The sequence below is a fragment of the Cygnus olor genome, chromosome 1 (genome assembly GCF_009769625.2).
Source record: "Cygnus olor isolate bCygOlo1 chromosome 1, bCygOlo1.pri.v2, whole genome shotgun sequence".
Lineage (NCBI taxonomy): Eukaryota > Metazoa > Chordata > Aves > Anseriformes > Anatidae > Cygnus > Cygnus olor.
In genome coordinates, this window is record NC_049169.1 from 152,990,373 (window position 1) to 153,004,409 (window position 14,037).

Consider the following 14,037-nt stretch of genomic DNA (forward strand, 5'->3'; position numbering starts at 1 on the left):
CCAACGGTCGGCGGCGGCTCGAGCGTCGCCCCCCGCCCTCCGCGGCCGCCGGCTTCCGGCTTCCTCGCGCCCGCGACACGTCACCCCCACAGCGCCTCGCGGCTTCCGGGCGGCGGAGGCCCCGCCCGCGACCGTTGCCGTGGCAACGCCAGGCCCGGGGCGGTGCTTCCGCCTGCCTTGGTCGTGGGGGGGGGACAGGGTGCCTCTTAACTCACTTCTGTTTTATTTTTATTTTTTATTTATTTTTTATTTATGGATTTGCTTTATTTTATTTTACCTTATTTTATTTTATTTACCTTATTATTTTATTATTTATTTTATTTTTATTTCATTTTTTATTTCATTTTCATTTTTACTTTTATTTTCTTTTTAGTTCTTATTTTGTTTCTTTTTTATCTTGATTTTATTTTGATTTAATTTTAATTTATTTTTTTATTTAATTATTTTTATTTTTAATTATTTATTATTTTTTTTTATTTTATTTCAGTTATTTACTTATTTTTAATTAATTTTTTTTTTTTGCAGTGGATGACCAGTTTTTGAACCGAAGGCGCGAAGTGGCGCTGGGTGCTGCAAGATGCACACGAGCCATGCCCCCTTCCCACCCCGGTGCCCCTGCCTGCCTTCGTGTGGGACAAGCCACCAAAAGTAAACAAGAAACACGCACAGAAACCCCACAGAAGGGGCAGGCATAGAAACACAGTCTGTATGTCCCCTATAGAACGGGCAGGTATAGAACACACAGTCTGTATGCCCTCTATAGAACGAGCAGTTATAGAAAACAGTCTGTATGCGCCCCAAAACATGAGAAACACACACAGAAACCCTATAGAATGGGCAGGCATAGAAACACACACACAGCCTGTTTGCCCCTGAAAACAAACGAGAAACACACACAGTCTGTTTGCCCCCCAAAACAAAGAAGTGAAACACACGGTCTGTATGCCCCCAAAGAATGGGCAGGCAAACACACACAGCCTGTTTGCCCCTGAAAATAAACAAGTGAAACACACACACTGTGTGCCCCCTATAGCAGCCATACAGGCTATTTATACAAAAACATTATAGATATGCTTTGATAACAGAGAAGGGACACGGCTCAGATCCTTGTTTGACCTTTCCTGCCGTCCTGCAGCGCTCCGCCAGTTCAGGTTATTTGTGCAGCTCTGGAAACCCCAAACAATGGCCTCCAGGGAAAGCTTGCATTTGTAAACATTGGGGTGTTTCTGCTCATTTCCTTGATTCTTGGGGTATCTTTGAGCTCCTATTTCTTGAAGGGCTTGAGGAGGGGGTGCCCCTGTGGTTCGCAACCCACCACACAGCCTCAGTCCTTAGGCAGGTAAGGGATGGCTGGTCGAGCTCATAGAGCGGGTAGGGAAGCGACAGGGCTGGCTGAAGGGCGGTCTGATCCACACTCTGCCACACGATGCATGGGTACCTGGGGCAGCCATCAAGGATGGACACCCAGCAGGATGGGCCAGCAGGTGGGTGACTTCACCCAGCACCTACCAAACACAGCACTGAGCATTTAGGCCACATAACATAATCCTTAGGTAGGGCTATTTTAATTCATTTTTATATTTTCTACATTACGTAAGACAGTCCTAGCTTTAATAAATATATGTTAATTTATGGCAAAAATAGTACATATTAGATATTTATGATCTCTCTATATTTAAAATTTAAGTTGTTCATCTGCCTTTCGTATTCCAAAGTCTAATTCCTACTTGTCTCATCCCGTAGATATCCTAAGAGCACAATTATAAGATCAAGGCTTGTGACAAGCACAGCTGGAGAAGAAATCCCAGTTTGCTCTTTTTATTTAAAATTACTCATGGTTAGGGTAATCAGGTTGTAAATGACCCGGGTTCAGTTTCTTTTCTGCCACAAGGGAGTTCAAACATATCTCCCATTTCCCAGGTTAATATTCCAAGCAAATTACTTTTGTGGGCCTTCCATTCCTTTGCATGAGAGAATATTTAAAAGCCTTTGCCCATTTAATCCTCATCTTCCTTGAGAACACTCCAAAAGCTACACGATGAGTAGGAGTCATGGTGTGCTTTGTGATCTGTATAAATCCCTTGTCTTACTCTGCCTTCGTGACTGCAAAACCTGCTGATTCAGAGGAATTTTAGCAGGTGCTCTGCCTGCCACTTTGTCCCAAGAACATTTAGGTGTTTATGATGCTGTATTCTGTGATGCTCCCTATTTTCTGGCTCAAAGGTGACATGTAAAAACAGTTTGCAGGCTGCATAATTCATTCACTATAGTGGCTTTTTTGGAGCAGCTATAACCATGGATTATAACCCAGGAATGGCCATGGTCAGTGAGATCCAATATTGGCCTGGGTGAAAGCTACCTTCTCTAATTTAATGAGAACTCCGGTGGGAATTTGGTTGAGAATTTCACTTCTTGGATTCCCTTGCTGCAGGTTTCACAGCCATAGGTAACAAAGCATTGGGTGTTTTTTAGTACCAGAAGAACAAGTATCACAGGTTTTATCAGCAGAAATTCCAAGATTATGCAAGACACCGGAAACATGACTGTTTCAGAGATAGTGAATCAACAGAAGCTAAAGCAAAAGAACAGCATGTGGCTTTTTTACTGAGAATTTCTTGTGATAAGAAAATACAAAGAAAAGCATGCAGAGTTGTCACAAACTGCTGGCAAAATGTGTCACTCACTGAAAAATATCAGAATCAATATCAGAATCAATATCAGAATATCATTCTTTTTTATCAGAAACTCTTCAGAATACCTTTTGTTATTGTTGTGGTTGTTCTCACCTTTTGCTGCTAATGTCTGGGCTGGGAGAATTGCCTCTATTCAGTGATTCACAGCTACTCTAGTTTAGTTGATAATTTTGGAAACAAAATTTTAAAAGGCCTTTATATGCTACATGTTAGTGGCTTATACATTCTCCCATTATGTTTCTTCCTTTGCTTGGGGGTACTGAAACCTGCTTTTCTCACAGTAGTGCCTTAGATGCCAAGCTGTAGGGGGGCTATTCCACTTTGTGGAACAGATAAATATTACTTGCTGTGGAGAGTGCAAGCACACAGTTAAGGATTACTCTCCTGCATAGTGTTTAGGGCACTAACTGGAAGTAACATACATTTTAGTGCTAATAATCGTTTCAACTTTTTTTTTTTTTTAAATACTTCTTAATATAGCATAAGCAAACATTATTTGCAGCAGAAACCCAAATCTACCTTCCTGCAGATGAGCTCCTCTATATAGAAATACCTGAAATGTAGAAAGTGTGTTGTAAATGAATATTATTTATTTATTTATTTATTTTTCTCTTGAAAGAATCTGCTCTAGTAACTTCATGATGAATTTCATTTTGGGGAAAAATACCATGCTGATAAGTATTATATATACCTTTAGACTGGTAGTTTGGTCTTTTTCTAGAACTGAGAAGTATGCATGAGGACCTCATCAGGTAGAGGCAGAAACTGATTAAAAGTTTTCCAGATGAGCAGGACTAGGCAGGTGATCGTACCCTTGTACTTTGCTCTGGTGAGGCTGCACCTCGCGTACTGTGTTCAGCTTTGGGCCCCTCAGTACAAGAAGGACATCGAGGCCCTGGAGCGGATCCAGAGGGCTACGAAGCTGGTGAAGGGCCTGGAGCACAAGTCCTGTGAGGAGCGGCTGAGGGAACTGGGTTGTTTAGTCTGGAGAAGAGGCGCTCAGGGGAGACCTTATTGCTCTCTACAGCTACCTGAAAGGAAGGTGTGGGGAGCTGGGGGTCGGCCTCTTCTCACAGGTAACTAGTGATAGGACTAGAGGGAATGGCCTCAAGTTGTGCCAGGGGATGTTCAGGTTGGAAATGAGGAGACATTTCTTCTCAGAAAGAGCAGTCAGGCATTGGGACAGGTTGCCCAGGGAGGTGGTGGAGTCACCGTCCCTGGGGGTGTTCAAGGAAGGTTGGACGTGGTGCTTAGGGACATGGTTCAGTGGGTGACATTGGTGGTAGGGGGATGGTTGGACCGATGAGCTTGGAGGTCTTTTCTAACATTAATGATCTGTGATTCTATAATGACCACTGGTAACAATTTACCCCCTGCTCACAGCAGGTATATTAACTCTGCCTGAGCACTTCTTGGAGATAAAACAGGTAAGGGATTATGGTTATGAAGGTTGATGCTACCTTGCCTTGAGGAGATCTGAGCAATGCAGTACTGCTGACGTAAGGTACTTCTGCAAATGATTGGGGGCCAGTTTTTAGGAGGCTCTGACCTAACGATGGAGGATGCTGTGTGCCTTTCTCAGTAGGATGACAGCAGAACAGGATTACAGCTGAAGGGGAAAGTGAGCAAATTGAGTGCCTTCCTCCTTCCGTAGATCTAAAACTTCCTTGGCAACAGGGACATGTCATTGACCATGTTACCTGTGGGAACTGGTGGGAGCGGAGGCATGGCGTGAGCCCGTGGTGATGGAATGGCAGCAATGCCAGCAAGGTGCCAGGGCAGAGGTCCTGCTGGCTTTGTGCCTCTTTCCCGAGGCACAGTTCTCCTGTGGGTAGATGTGGCTCAGGATCGTGCAGCAGCTGTGCTGCAACCTGCAAATACACCGTGGGGCACGGTGGCATGTGACGTGTGCTTCTCCTCCAGGTCAAATCATTGCAGCTGTTCCAGGAAGAGCCTATCCTCTTGACCGAACGCAATTCACCTCTAAGTAAACAGTCGGGGCAGTGCAGTATTCGGACTAACCACACAGCACGCAGAAACTTAGCTGGTTGTGCCATCGCTGTGCTTACTTGGTTTTATTACTTGAATCTGTTGGTTGCTTTTTTTTTTTTTTTTTTTTTTAATCTTTCTCAGGAATTAGCGTCAGTACCTCCGTCCTTTATGAACGGCCTCAAGTTAACATTTCAACACAATTCCGTTCAGGCTTTTGGTACACTACCAAGAGACCTATGTGCTTTTCACACTATTTCAGGTGGTGCTAGAAACGTGCAAGAAGTCCGATAGCTGACTCACCAAATTAAAAGGGAATGGCTGAATGACATAAAAAGAGATCTGTCAGGTGAAGACTAATACTAAATCTACAAAGAAAATGCTGAAAAGATTATACAGCTGTCACAGTGTATATAATGCTAAATTGAGCTTAAATTTACCCCTTAGCCTAGGCAATAGAGCAGAGCCTTCAGAGAGGGAATGTGCCAAGGGAGATGTGGCGATGCCTCACAGCAAACATAAAACAGGCTCCTCTAGGAGGAAGAGGGGGCACGTGGCACCAGCTAGCACAGACCAAGCAGTAATGGCCTTGGGCAGCTGAATTTATGACCGTTTTCAGCAGTTGCTATAGGTATGGTTTCTGTGGGGTCCCTGGTGAATTTTAAACCAGCACAAGAGAAAGCGTGGGAGGATTGCTGCCTGCCTGGCCCACGTCTGCCATGTTTGGAGCAGGCCTGGTTCAGGCCGCACCAATTAGTCTGCTCAGCCCTCGGGGCGTAATAATGCAATTGTTGTTATCATTAGTACCAATTACAGGAATTAGAAAGAAACAAACCTTTATATTAGGAAAAAGTGGAATATGTTTGTGGATAAAACAAAGGGGAGTGCTTTCTTTTTTTTTCTTCTTTTTTTTTTTTTTTTTCCATAGCTCTATGACCCCCAAATCAATTAAGCTGGTTACTAGTTCAGCTGTCAGCATGGTTAGTAATTAGTAGCTTCACTGTAGTTCCAAGCTTAAGTGTCACTCTTGGTGGTCACTGTTTTTTGAGAGCTTTCAGATCAAGCTAATCTGGGTACTGACCTATTCTAGATGCATCCTGGAGTAGACTTAAATCAGTCAGTAGAGGAAGTTTAGTTCTGTCCATAAGGTATCTATGAACTGGCCAAAGAAGAATCTACCTATCTATCTATCTGTCTATCTATATTTGTCCTGAACAGTCTTTTCTTGGATCTTAGATAAGAGTTAAACGAGAGTTTTGGAAAAAAAAAAGCTGGAATATATATATAATATATATATTAATAATCTATATTAAACTGATTCTATTCTGTAGGTGGAAACTCACAGACAACTGGCACCATTGGTTACTACCAGTTAATCTGTGGTCAATTTCTCAAGTATTCTTGCCCAATATCCTGTGGCAACTCATGCAGAAATCTGCATTCATGGACAAAGATTTACCCAAGTCTAGTTCCTGCTGGTGAATTTTGTGCCATTGTAAAAACAAATCACGTTTATGAAATCAGATTATGGGGAGCCTTCTGGAACAATGCTGTAAAAGCTGTAGAGCCAATTTGGGATGTGGCTGGTGGAAATCTAGACAAGATCTGTGAAGGAATTGAGGCAGTTAAATACTTTTGAGACTTCAATTTTCCCTGGATTTAAATTGGGAATTATGTGCCAAATTAGGAGCGAAGCATTCAGATATATTGAGTGTGCATTGCGCTTCTTAGGTCTTAATTTCAGTCCTTGAATTTTGTAAATGGGTATTTCTTGACTCATAGAAAAAGTAGTTATGATAAAAAATTCCCCCAGCTAGTACTATAGGGATTGCTCTACCAGATGTCTGACACTGTCCAGTCTTCAGTCTCCAATCAGCTCCATAGGAAGTGCTGCTTAGAAACGGAGTTTCTCAGGAATCCCTTCACTTTCTGGAATTTTGTGCTCTGAAATATGAGAAAACTTAACCCGTGGTAGTTTTTTATCCTGCCTTATCAATGTGACCTAATTGCAACCGTGACTGTTTACCATAAAGGATTAAGCCTTCCTCGATTTCAAATACTTTGGTGTCGGTGTATCTTAGCTTGACAATGATGAATTGTTTGAAAAAATATCTGATTATTTATTTTAAATATGGAGCTTTTAATTTTCATCCCCTGCTCCCAGTACTGGAAACAGGAGGAGATGTCAGAGTGCAGTTTCCCTTCTCTGTATTGCCACGTTTCTCTCGTGACTACTTACACTAACCAGTCTCAGGGAAAAGTCTCAACCCCAGTGCAATCAAGCTCATAGACCCTGATTCTGAGAATATTCCCATCAAAATAAAGAAAATCCCAAACTGGTGAAAGTCGTTCTCTATACGCTGGATTTTCAAGCAGCAGAGGAAGTGGGATTTGGCAAAGTGATGCTGAGCATGTTGTGTTGTCCCTGCCTACCCCTTGGGACCTAACCCGTGCTGAAATAGCACTTGGGAGCCACCAGCTAAAATGATATGTAGGTTGTCCTAAATTACACCTGGGCACCAGGCTGACACCCTCATCAGATGCTACAAGAATAGCTACAAGTCATCCTTATCCCATCAAAGGCTCTGCGGCACTCTTGTAGCACCCAGAGAGGCTGTAGGACCGTGGCGTCCTCCCCAGGATGACGACGGGAGGTGGCCTGCAGAGGGCTATGGCACGTTGCTGGTTCGTGCCTCTTGCTCTGGGGTCAGAACAACCAGGGCCTGGCAGCAAATAGGTGAAAAGATTGTGAAAGAAGGAGGTATCAGCTGGTGATTTGTGCTGGAAGGTGGCAAGCGAGTAACCTTGCTCCAGTTTATGGCAGTGCTTCACCTCCAAGTGCCCGCTGGGAGTGAAATTGCCTGGGCTGGTGCTGCACTTTATCAATTTCACTCTCAGCAGGCTCCGCAGGTGAAGCATTTCATTGCGGGGGTCGGACTCTGCTCTCCCCTTGGCAGCCTCAGATAGAAAGTGGGGAAAGGAAAGAAGGCAATAAATAGCTGGAGAAAAGCAAAAACAGGACAGAGAGCGGCAAGAAGCAGAATGCGTGTTAAATGGTAGCGGCAATTCAGTGCGCCTAACCCCCTAATTCTGGTGGAATCCGACACTTGAAAGAGCTTTACTTAGCTGTTTTAAACTTTACACTTTGAAATAAAAGCAGTAAAAGAGCTTTCTGGCTTGAAGTGAAAATAATGGTCAATTTTATATTGCCATGTTTTAAATACCATGTAAGATGATGGTAAAACTAAAAGATAATTTTCTCAGTCTTCACCCTAACAGAGCCATACAGTCTCTGTTTCTAGGAGAAATCCAAGAAAAAAAAATCCTGTTTTTCTAAATTCTGCATTTCAGAATTTGTATGCCTTGATTTTTTTTTTTTTATTGTTGTTGCCCTTTCTTAAGAAAACCCGTGTGTGACTTTCAGTCTTGGCTGGTTCCACTTCCCTTGACTTGAGAGAGAAGTTCAGCATCCAAGGTCAGAACCAGCAAAATTGGTAACCACATCTGAACGTTTGACTGCTGGTAACTGGGGAAAGAGTCCCCGGACAGGGACGTCAGTGCAGCCTTAAAGTTCACAGACAAGTCTGTTTCCAGTCAGTTACATCCTACAGCTTACAGGAACAAGGGACAGCTCAGAGCTGAAGCGTTTGAGCTGGCTTCCAGCTCCTATGGGAGTTTTCTGCTTGGAGCTCATTGCAGAGCTGCAAGCCCATCGCTTCAGCTGCAGTGAGCTGATTCCCTGAACCAGATCCCGGCACGCAGCAGACTTGCACTCCGTGGCTTGGGGAAGTGATGCACATCACCTCCTGCAGGATACATCTGACAGCACCAGAAATTCTGTCAGAAATATGTGTCTGGAGGGGCAACTGCTCCATGCAGCCTGTTCCTGAGGTTCTGGGGTTAAAGAGTGGCTTTTTGTTTCAGTGCCTGCCCAGTGGCAGGAGGCTGTACCTGCCTGCTTTAGCTTTGCTGCTGGCTAAGGTGGGAAAACTGGCTGAAAGGAGGGCGACCTGGGTGGAAATGATCACAAATCAGCACAGCTCTCGAGCTTCAGGAGAGACGGGAGTGGAAGCAATGGAATAATGAACTTAAAACAGAAGACTTCAACCCACTCAAAGAATTGGTAAATGCAGTCTTGTGGAAAGGAATTTAATGGGAAAGGGCACCCTGGAGGACTGTCGGTTCCTAAAAGAGGCGCTGAAGATCCGATGAAAAACTGCCCTGATGCAGGAGACTCACAGCGAGAACGGGGAAGAGACCACTTTGGCCGCAAAAGAAGGTCTTTAATGACCTGCTGATAAAAAAAGATGGTGCAAAAGGTGGCTTCATTTTTGCAGGCAGGCAATACAAGTAAAGCTTTAATACTGTCCCACGTGCCGCTCTTATGGGCACACTAGGGAGATGCATTCTTCATTAAACTACTAAAAGGTCGGAAAGAGGAAAGAGGAAGCAAGGGATCAGGCAAGCCTGTGGAAGACAGAAGAGGAAGAAAGAGGGGTGGAGAGGGAAGACAGCACAAAACAGAGTACTTTTTTTTTTTTTTCACTTGGAGAATATCAAAATGGTCCAAATTTAAAAACCATATAAGATTACACATCCGGTGTTGTAGTTTCATGCAAACTCCTTTGTCTTCACAGCAAAGGTGTGTGATTGTAAATGGAACGGGATTTGCAATATCGATAAATACAAACATGACCTGTGCTAATGAAAAGATTAAGATCCTTCGCAAGAAGCTCTTTGTTTTCTCAAACGAGGGAGAAAAGCAAGTAAAACCATTGCAACTGCTCCGACAAAGTTCTTTTGCATTCTAAAGGGCATCTGAGTACCGAAATTTGAATGATGAAAAAAATCACGAGGTGCAATTTTATAATGGGTAGACTGTAGGGATTCTGCAATATGTAGTTTTGTCAGCTCCCACCCACAAACGGTTTTAATAATGTTATTTGCCCTCGTTTGCAATCAAACCTCTGTCATAGGTGCCGCCGTTGCCCTTTGCAAAGCGGTTTGCTGGGAGCGCTGAGATGACTCAGGGGAAGGAGAGCACCAGGAGTGGGTGGTCTTCCTATTCGCTTTTGTGTAGGATCTCCTTTCAGAACTTGGCGCAGGCATTGCTTCACATGCTTTTAATATTTTTATCAATATGTCCCAATCAGTAACAAAATGGAGGTTCCTTTAAACTTAATTAAAATAACAATCAGTGGGATTAGGATGACAAAAATTTATGTAACACATCAGCCAGGGGAGTTATCATCTCTGTAATTGTTTGTAACAAACACATCACAAATCAGAGGAATCTGGAAATTTCAAATTACATCCTGATTTATATCTTCCATACCCACCAAAGCTAGTAAGGTTATGTGGATTACAGATAAACACAAAATTGCTGCTTTGGTTTAAGACTGGTGGGAGGAAGGTTGATCAGATGTGAAAATATCAGAGCGTGTAATTTACATAGAGAAGAGACACAAATGTTCAGAAAGTTTTGGCGAAAAGTTAAAGGTGTTCTCAGTGACCTTTTCTCTGGAAATCGCAGTACATTGCTTTCACACGATCACCATGCAGACGTGTAGGAGCAGAAGATAGAGGCTGTCGAGAAAAGAATCTCACTTGATGTGTTAGTTTGCTAACGAGGCAAATCTCAGGATTCTTACAATGAAAATCATCTGTAAACACTCCCATGTGGCGGGTAAGTAAAGCTTACTTTGGACTGCTCAGGATGAGGCATTTTTGTTTTCCAGTTTTAGATTTGAACATGAAGAAATACAGTGCAATGCCACCATGAAGAAGGTAACACAACCCCAAATCTGCCAGGGTCAAGTTTCTCACAAATCAGCTTTTTTTTTTTTTTTTTTTTTTTTTTCAGATTAAGCAGTCTCTTACTAGTGTGGCTTTGTAATGTGCAGAATACTTAAATTAAAAATAGAATTAAAATAGTAGAAAATTTAAGTGTGGAAAGAGTGGTTACTATTCTGATGTTATACAATGCTGGCACCTGCCGTGCTGTATTCGGAGATACCAAAACTGGATATATATGGATACTATCTGGTATGTTTGAGAATGCTTTTTCATCATGGATGAGTATTTATACTGTTCCCTCTTCATGTAGATGAATGAGTGCAGAAGGGTAGTCTGATAGGCTGACAGTGCACCCAGTCTACGGGTTCACATGGACCACAGTGCCCGTTAGTGCTGTATTTGTGACTGGAGCACATTGTATGCTCCAAGAGCTTTGCAAGCCAAAAGAAGAGCAATCCCTGGTAGCTCGGCCTGCCAAGAATTGGGAATCTGGAAGCGATTACAGACAATCCACAGATGAGTCTGCTAGTGCCTCAGCACCTCTGATATGGTGGAAAAGACTCAATAAAGGACATCTTTATATTTGTGTGATCTGACTGAATGAAAAATTCATGCGGCTGAATACGCAGCCCATGCATTCATTGCTCTGAGTTGTGTGATATATTTGGACTGCAGCAAGTCCTGTCTGTATCTTGTGCTGGTGGCTGCCGTTGCGTTGATTGTTTGCAGCTTCTCTCAGATTTCATCTGTGCTAGCAAAGTAGGCCAGTATGTAAATTGTTAAGTTTTATGGAAAGAAATAAGATTATAGAATCACAGAAATGTTGTTTGGATGGGACCCTGGAGATGACCGCACTCAAAGCAGGACTACCACTAATCACAGAAAAACTGGATGGGTTGGGTTGGAAGGGACCTTAAAGACCACCCAGTTCCAACCCCCTGCCATGGGCAGGGACACCTCCCACCAGACCAGGCTGCCCAAAGCCCCATCCAGCCTGGCCTTGAGCACCTCCAGGGATGGGGCATCCACAGCTTCTCTGGGCAACCTGTGCCAGTGCCTCACCACCCTCACAGTGAAGAACTTCTTCCTTATAGCTAATGTAAATCTCCCCTCTTTTAGTTCAAAGCCATTGCCCCTTCTCCTATCACTCCACTCCCTGACACGGAGTCCCTCCCCAGCTTTCCTGCAGCCCCCTTCAGGCACTGGAAGGCCGCTATAAGGTCTCCCCAGAGCCTTCTCTTCTCCAGGCTGAACAACCCCATTGGGACTTTAGCCAAGGACCTCCAAGGAAGGAGCCTCTATCACCTCTCTGGGGCACCAGGTGGAGAAGGTTCTCCTAATATACAGCCTGAATCTCCCCACCCACCATGTGTGGCTGTTGCCCGTTGTTACATCCTGTGGCACCACCAAGAAGATCGTGGCTCTGTCATCTTTGTAACTACCCCTCAGGCAGCTGCTTATCTGTTTGATCAACCTTTGGGCTCCTCTTCACCACATGGAGTGAGCCCAGCTCCTTCCCCCTCTCTCACACCTCATCTGTGCTCCATGCCCCAGACCATGGTGGCAGCCCTCAGCTGGACTCCTCCAGTTTTCCACGTCCGGGTCCCACCAAAGGATGCCGTACTCCAGCTGCAGCTGTACCAATGCCATGCAGAAGTCCAGGTCAGTCTGCTGGGCACCATCCTCCTGACATTGCTCCTCCTGACAGAGACTGCTGCTGCTGCTGTTGTAAGGGTATGTGGTTCATGGGCTTGCTCTTTTTGTAATTTTTCATATTTTTTTCGCAGGGTTTTGGTGACATTGTAACATAGCTCCAGGACCTACCAAGTCTTCCAATTGCTCACAGCCCCCAGTAATCCCTGAGCCTGTATCTCTTGATAGTACATGCCTTGATCTCCCAGGGACACCAGAAATCTCTATTCTTCTTTCTCTCTTGATTTCCCACACCCACCTTTGTTTTTCACAAGCCTCACATATCCATCTTCCTTCATTTCTCTTCTATCCACATGTTCTTCCCTGAATGGTGCTCTCATTATGCACCGCTGCTGGCAAGCCAGCCCTGGCCCTCTCTCTGTCACTAACACGGAGCATTAGGGCTGGAAGTTTCAGGAAAAAGCAGCTCCTGTGGGTGGGGAAACACCAACGAGAGGGCATGGCCATGGCCCACTGCCCTCTCCGCTGCTCTTTGCTACCGCACTGAGCCAAATAACGAAGCACTTGTTCTTGACAGCAGATGGGGAGGAATTGGCAAGGAGCCCGGATTCTTATATCTTAATCTCTGTCTACTCAGCTGTAAGCAAGGAGAATTTATCTCAAAAGAACATCATTCCTTTGACTTTGCCACCAAATATTTGCTCACTGATATCTTTTTTTTTTTTTTTTCCTCATACCGTTCTCCTAAGGGAACAAATGGAGTGTTATATTTCCAGCTACGGAGAAAAAAAATTATCTGGGGGCAAATTATCTGAGTATGGAGGTATGGCCATTCACTAAAAGGCAGATTACTTCTGATGAGGGTATCGTGCCCCGTACAAGCTCTTATGTCTCTATAAAATGCTGTGCTGCTTCAAGTATCGTAATAGAAGGACAGCCAGGAATTCGAGGCATAGGGAAGCGTGGTCTCATGTTTGCTCCGAGGAAGCCACGCTGAGGCAGATGAGCTGAGGAGTTCCTGGGTAGAGATTACAATCTCACATGGGAGGCTGCTCCTCTGAGGAGTCCTGGAGACTATCCTGGACTTTCATTGCACTGGAAAGCCTATTTTGTTATGGATGGACAAAAAATGAAATCAGTAATAAGCTGGCAAGTGACGTTATATTTCAACATGCGAGCGATCACAACCACATTCCTTTACCTAAAGTATGACAACAAACCTTTAAACACCCACAACATCATTATTCTTAAGCTTTTTAAACTTCATGCAGCACTGTGTAAGTGCAAATGTGCATGTAATTTTTCTCCCTTGGCCACCTTTTCCATCCCTTGTGTAACTGGGAAGAGGGATGGACAGGTGAAACTCCTGCAGAAGCTGGGATGGAATATAGGCTAAAATCCCCACCGTGAAGCCGTGTTCCTTCCCTCTTCTGTGCTTGCCCACTATTTTGAATAAATTGCTGAGTGAAGGAGGGACTGGCTGGGAACCAGTGGGACCCATCCTGGGCAGTGATTGAATGACTCCTGCTAAAGGGGCCAGGCTTTGAAGTCCTGAGTTTACCCACGTCTGCCAGCGCTTGTCGGGGCTATATTTAGACTATAGCATTAATGAGTAAAAGATACATCAGGAAATAGCAGCTAGTGCTGCGTGCCGTGCCTCAGGCTACCCCAAAACCACTGTTTTCCCACTCCCGTGCCGCTCCGAGCAGAGCAGCCGCACACGTCTGCACCGTGCCGCCGAGCAAGAGGCTGCAAACCCGCTCAGGACCTCGGGCTCCCCAGGAGGGCTGCTAAGTTCTCCCCGGCAGTCTGCTGATAAGCTTTGGTGCTTTGCAATTCCCCTTTCCAATTACCAGCCCTGCTCCCTGCGCCGGCTGGGCCTGCTGCGTGCTGCTGGCTCTGCAGC